Source organism: Ictidomys tridecemlineatus, chromosome 3 (genome assembly GCF_052094955.1).
Source record: "Ictidomys tridecemlineatus isolate mIctTri1 chromosome 3, mIctTri1.hap1, whole genome shotgun sequence".
Classification (NCBI taxonomy): Eukaryota; Metazoa; Chordata; class Mammalia; order Rodentia; family Sciuridae; genus Ictidomys; species Ictidomys tridecemlineatus.
The window spans coordinates 73,699,642-73,705,775 of NC_135479.1; the positions used below are offsets into that span (position 1 = coordinate 73,699,642).

Genomic DNA, 6,134 nt, shown 5'->3' on the forward strand with positions numbered 1-6,134 from the left:
GATTTTAAAACTTAAAAAGAATATTTAAAAGTCATTAAGAAAGATTTATTATTTATTTATTATTTTTAGATTTCTTATTCTCCAAGGCCAGAAATAAATGGAGACCCCAGGAGATAAGAGATGTCAACAAAATTTAGGATGCTGGAAAACAGAACAACAATATGAAAAATGAAAAGGAGAAGTGTGTGAGTATAAATGATGCAGCCCTTTAAGACATCATTTATACTCAAGTACATAGGCACCAAAAAGTTTGGGATGTTTTTCAGATGATTAAAGAACCAGATGAAGATGTTGACCTTTTGGACATGGAACAATTCAAATGTTCATTTAAGAAAATTCTTTAGAGTACATTAAAAAATGTGACAATCAGCTTCAGAGATGCTGAGGAGAATGCAATCTGGATCCGAATTGCCTGGGGAACACAGTGTACAATGCCGAACCAATACAAACCTACATATGTGGTGCATTACCCCCAGACTCCCTATGCCTTCACCTCCTCCAAGCTGAAGAGCATTATGCCCCTTATGGGTCAGGCACTGACAGTTGCTAGCAAACACTATCAGATTTTAAAAATGGATCTGAGAAGCCGACATCTGTACTCTCTCAAGGCTATTGTTTTAAAACAGTATGATCAGACCTTTGAAAATCACAACTCTACAACACCTCTACAGGAAAGATGCCTGGGACTACATGTAAATATGGATTCAAGGATCATTCATGAAAAAAAGGTAGAAAACGAGAGTCCAAAGAATAACTCAAGAATCTTTTGGAGACTATCCTCAACCACAACTAGAATTTGCACAATATAAGCTTGAAACTAAGTTCAAAAGTGACTTAAATGGGGACATCTTGGCTGAGAGGAAAGAACCCCTCTGGTGCCTAATAAAATTCTCTAGCCCACATCTTTTGGAAGCATTGAAATCCTTAGCACCAGCTGGTATTGCAGATGCACCACTTTCTCCACTGCTCACTTGCATACAAAACAAGGGGATGAATTACTTTAAAATCAGAGAAAAATAAGCTGTATAAGGTTTTGTAAACCCAGGGGCTCCTTGGTGATGGTGTACAAGCATTCCAGTTAATGGCTAGATGGACAGCCTCTGGCAGTAATCTTTACTTTAGAAATTAATCCTTAGTATTGACAATGTAGAAGTATTCCTATAATTTTGGGACTGATTCTTTCCTTCTTTTGCCTCCTCTCCCACTTTTCCTGCTAAATATAGCAGTTGTGGGCATTTGAGAGGTCACATGATATGTATTGGGCTCTGGATTGACCTTAGTAGCACAGAATGCTGTGAAGCCAAGCATATGACACTGTGGTTGATACTGTTGGCCTCACATACAGTGCCCTTTTCCCCACTCCTACCACTATTCAATCCTAGGGAGGACTAGTTCCTATGGTTCCTTTCTAGGGATCTTCTGTTAAGAATTAATCACTTAAAAGTAACTATACCCAACTCAGAACTTGTAGAAGAATCATAAAATTAGTTCATTCAGAGAATAGAATTGGATCTACTAATTGTTACCGGAGCAAGTTAAATAGCCAATGACTCATATTTTTAAAATAATTGTTTCATTGTAAATATGGTACTTTTCATAATGCATTTTATCAAAAATGTAACATCCAAACTGACCATTATACTACTTATTTGTAAATAAAGATACTGAGAAGCTGAAAAAAAAACGTGTTTGATTTAGAGTTCAAAATACATCTATCCATATAGGAGAAAAGAGAGTGAAATCTAAAAATTCAAACTGTTACTGCAAATGATTTGTATACCTAGAAAAATGAAATTTGGTTAGCCAAGTGGGATTGGTGTACTGATCATTAACTGAAAGTATCATCAAGATTGGGTGAAAAAATATTTGCTAAGATTTCAGGAAACTCGTAGATTTTGGAAAGCTTGGCAACACCATTCAGTGAAAGTGTTCTTCACCAGTCTCTGCTTAAGGCTACATCAAGAGAAAAAAAAACACAGAGAGAGAACAAAGAACTACAATATTGTGTCAAGTTTCATGGAGCTAGCACAAACCGTCTTTGATTTAGAGTTCCAAATACATCTATCAATATAAGACAAAGCAGAGTGAAACCTAAAAATTCAAACTGTTACTGCAAATGAACGGTTTAAAGTAAAAGAATGAAATTTGGTGAGCCAAGTGGGATTGGTGTACTTATCATTACCTGAAAGTATCATCAAGATTGGGTCAAAAAATATTTGCTGATATTTCAGGAAATTCATAAATTTTGGAAGCTTGGAAACCCCTTTCAATTAAACTGATTTTCACCAGTCTCTGCTTAGGGCTACATCAATAGTAATCAAACTATAGAGATAGAACTTGGAACTACTTTATTGAGTCAAGTTTCAATGAGCTAGCACAAACCGTGTTTGATTAAGAGTTCCAATTATATCTATCAATATAGGAGAAAACAGAGTGAAACCTAAAAATTCAAACTGGTACTGCAAACGAATGCTTGAACCTAGAAGAATGAAATTTGGTGAGCCAAGTGGGATTTGTGTACGGATCATTACCTGAAAACATAATCAAGATTTGGAGAAAAAATATTTGCTGAGATTTTAATAAACTCGTAGTTTTTTGGAAGCTTGGCACCCCCTTTCAATGAATGTGATTTTCGCAACTTTCTGCTTAGGGCTACATCAATAGGAAACAATCCATAGAGATAGAACTTGAAGGTATTTTACTGTGTCAAGTTACGAGAGCTAGGACAAAACGTGTTTTATTTAGAGTTCCAAATACATCTATCCATATAGGAGAAAACAGAGTGAAACCTAAAAATTCAAACTGTTGCTGCAAACAAACTCTTCAACCTAGAAGAACGAAATTTGTGAGCCAAGTGGGATTGGTGTACTTACCATTATCTGAAAGAATCATCAAGCTTGGGTGAAAAATATTTGCTGAGATTTCAGGAAACTCGTATTTTGGGGGGGAGCTTGGCAACCCTTTCAATGAAAGTGATTTTCGCAGTGTCTTCTTAGGGCTACTTAAAGAGGAAACAAACCAGAGAGAGAAAATGTAGAACTACTTTATTGTGTCAAGTTTCACGAAGCTAGCACAAACTGTGTTCGATTTTGAGTTCCAAATACATCTGTCCGTATAGGAGAAAACAGAGTGAAACCTAAGAATTAAAACTATTACTGCAAATGAACGCTTCACCCTAGAAGAACGAAATTTGTTGAGCCAAGTGGAATTGGTGTACTGATCATTACCTGAAAGTATCATCAAAATTGGGTAAAAAAAAAATTGCTAAGATTTCAGAAAATTCATACTTTTTTGGAAGCTTGGCAACCCCTTTCAATGAAAGTGATTTTCGTCAGTCTCTGTTAAGGGCTACATAAATAGGAAACAAACCATAGAGATAGAACTTGGAACTACTTTATTGTGTGAAGTTTCAAAGAGCTAGCACAAACCGTGTTTGATTTAGTGTTCCAAATACAACTATCAATATAGGAGAAAACAGAGTGAAACCTTAAAAATCAAACTGTTACTGCAAACGAACGCTTCAACCTAGAAGAAAGAAATTTGGTGAGCCAAGTGGGATTGGTTTACTGATCATTTATGGAGGTATCATCAAGTTTGGTTGAAAAAATATTGTAGAGAATCAGATGTAACAGCGTTACTGTTACTGTTCTTGATGGAATCTGCCTGCAAAAGGGTTATTCTGTCAAGGTATAGATAAGTAACTGCGTTCATGCTTGAAAACAAGGTGTCTGCTGTCCTTAGGAGGGCCTACTTGCAAAAGAGAGGCTCCTTCAAGGTTTAGATAAAGTAACAGTGAACATGCTTGAAAACGAGGTGTCTGCTGTCCTTGGAGGGCGTACTTGCAAAGGAGAGGCTCCTTCAAGGTTTATATAAGGTAACAGCGTCCATGCTTGAAAATGAGGTGTCTGCTGTCTTTGGGAGGACTTGCCTGCAAATGGGATGTTCTGCCACGTGGGCTAGGAGGGCGCTGAGAAAAAATTTATTATCTGTTCTTAACAAAGAGCAGAGCTCAACATACTCTGGGCTGAGAATATATTAGCCATGAGAAGTAGGTCACTTCTGATTAGAAAGTAAAACTTCTGTATGCTAAATTTAACTAGCTGAAAGACCTGATTCATTGATTTTGGAAGGCTGCCTTCTTTGTTCACCATACTATAAAAAGATTGCTTGTACACAATAAAGAATTTTTTTTCTTCTGCTGCTTCGCTTGCTCTGCTTCTTCTTATTTCTTTTTTCATGCTGACCTGCAAGTGAATTACTGCAACATTTGGCGTAGTCAGCAGGATCCAGCACCGAAAGTGTAAGCACCCTGGGTTAAGAAAACAAAAGGGAGACTTTTGGAATTAACAAAATATCAAAAGGCATCGCCCCGAATTGAGAGAAACTTTACGGCGACTTTCAGAACTAACAAATATTAAAAGGTATCACCCCAGGTTGAACAGAACTTTAGGGGGAACTTGCAGAACTAACAAATATCAAAAGGCATTGCCCCAGGTTGAAAGAAACTTTAGGGGGGACTTTCAGAACTAATATGGGAAACTCCCAGTCCTTTAAGGAACAATATGTGGAGTTACTCCAAGGATTATTATATTCCATAGGTGTGAAAACATCTCATAAGAGACTCAAGGATTTATTTAAATTATAGAATGTAATTGTCACTGGTTCCAGTATCAAACTAAGGTCCAGTTAAATTTAGGGGAATAGAAATTGGTTCAAAAAGAGCTCCGTAAGCAGCATCAGGCTGGGAATGTTATTTTTTTGAAGATTTGGACATTGTGTAGTGCTATTACTCAAGCATTACAATTATTAGAAAGCAATAATAAAAGGTCTCTCTTTGTGAAAGACAAGTTAATACATCAGAATCTGATAATAAGGTTAACAAAACGGAGCCCAAAGAAAATATTTGTGATACTATAAATGACTCTCCTAAATCAGATCTGGGTGATGAGGAAGATTCAAAAAGTTCAGATAGTGACTCCAATATGAAAGAAATTATGGAGGGCCTCAGTGGATAAAATGAAATTTAAAAAGCAAAGGTCCTCTCTTAAACCTACTACTCCTTCTAATGTTTCTCTCTTTCCAATGACAGAGTATAGAGTTAATGTGGGTAGAAAACAACAATGTTTTTCATTTCCTCTTACTATGATACATTTTGATGATGATCTTGAAGCTCCTCCTGGTTGTTTTGTTGATCCACAACATTTGTTTCCTATAACTAGACAACGAAACCTTCAAAATCCCACAATGATTGGTGTTCACTATACTTTAGTGGAATACAAGTTTATAAAGGATTTAAAAGCTACAGTCTTTCAATATGGCCCTCAGTCTCCTTTTGTGTTAGATATGTTAGAAAATTTGGGAACTTCTAAATTACTTATTCCTTTGGATTGGGAGGCAATAACCAAAACAGTTTTGGAGGGATCTCAGTAGTTACAATTGAGAAGTTCATGGGAAGATGAGGCACAAAAACAAGCTGGAGAGAGTGAAGCTCAAAATGCCCAGGGACCTATGGAGGATAAGTTAATGAGGGAAGGTAATTACCCTGCCTTTAGAGACAGGCTCAATATACAGATCCAGATCTTCATCAAGTTTGACAGGTTTTCTTAAGAGCTTAGAGATGTGTGATACCCACTGGTCAAGCACAACCTTCCTTTACTAAAACTATACTAGGGGCTACTGAAACTTACACTGATTTTTTGCAAGACTGCGTACTTTTGTTATGAGGGCAATGGGTCAAGATCAAATAGCAAAGGTATTACTGGAAACATTAGCATTTGAAAATGCAAATCCTAAACGTAAGCATATTTTGGGGCCATTAAAAGGGGAAAACGCTTCATTGAGTAAATATGTGAAAGCTTGTGCTGGAGTGGGAGGAATTGAACATCAAAGTTTCTGTTTTTGCTGAAGCCATGGCTGGAGCCCTTAAACCTAATAAATCAGGAACTTGTTTCAATTGTGGAAAAGCAGGTCATTTTAAAAGGGATTGTAAAAAATAAAATAAAATATATAAATAAATTTTATGATACTTTCTAATTACCGGCCGGTCATTTTTCTAGGACTCTTGCTTTTTCCTAGATTCTGTATTTTTTGAGCTCATAAATTTTATCCTACAGACCTAAGTTAATGTTTTTCTG

The 6,134-nt window shown here is 36.4% G+C and overlaps 1 pseudogene; it reads left to right on the forward strand.

Annotated features, from left to right (window-relative positions):
- The first annotated feature begins 217 nt into the window (after positions 1 to 217).
- LOC144375842 (centromere protein N pseudogene) lies at positions 218 to 1,214 on the forward strand (annotated as a pseudogene).
- Positions 1,215 to 6,134: the final 4,920 nt, after the last annotated feature.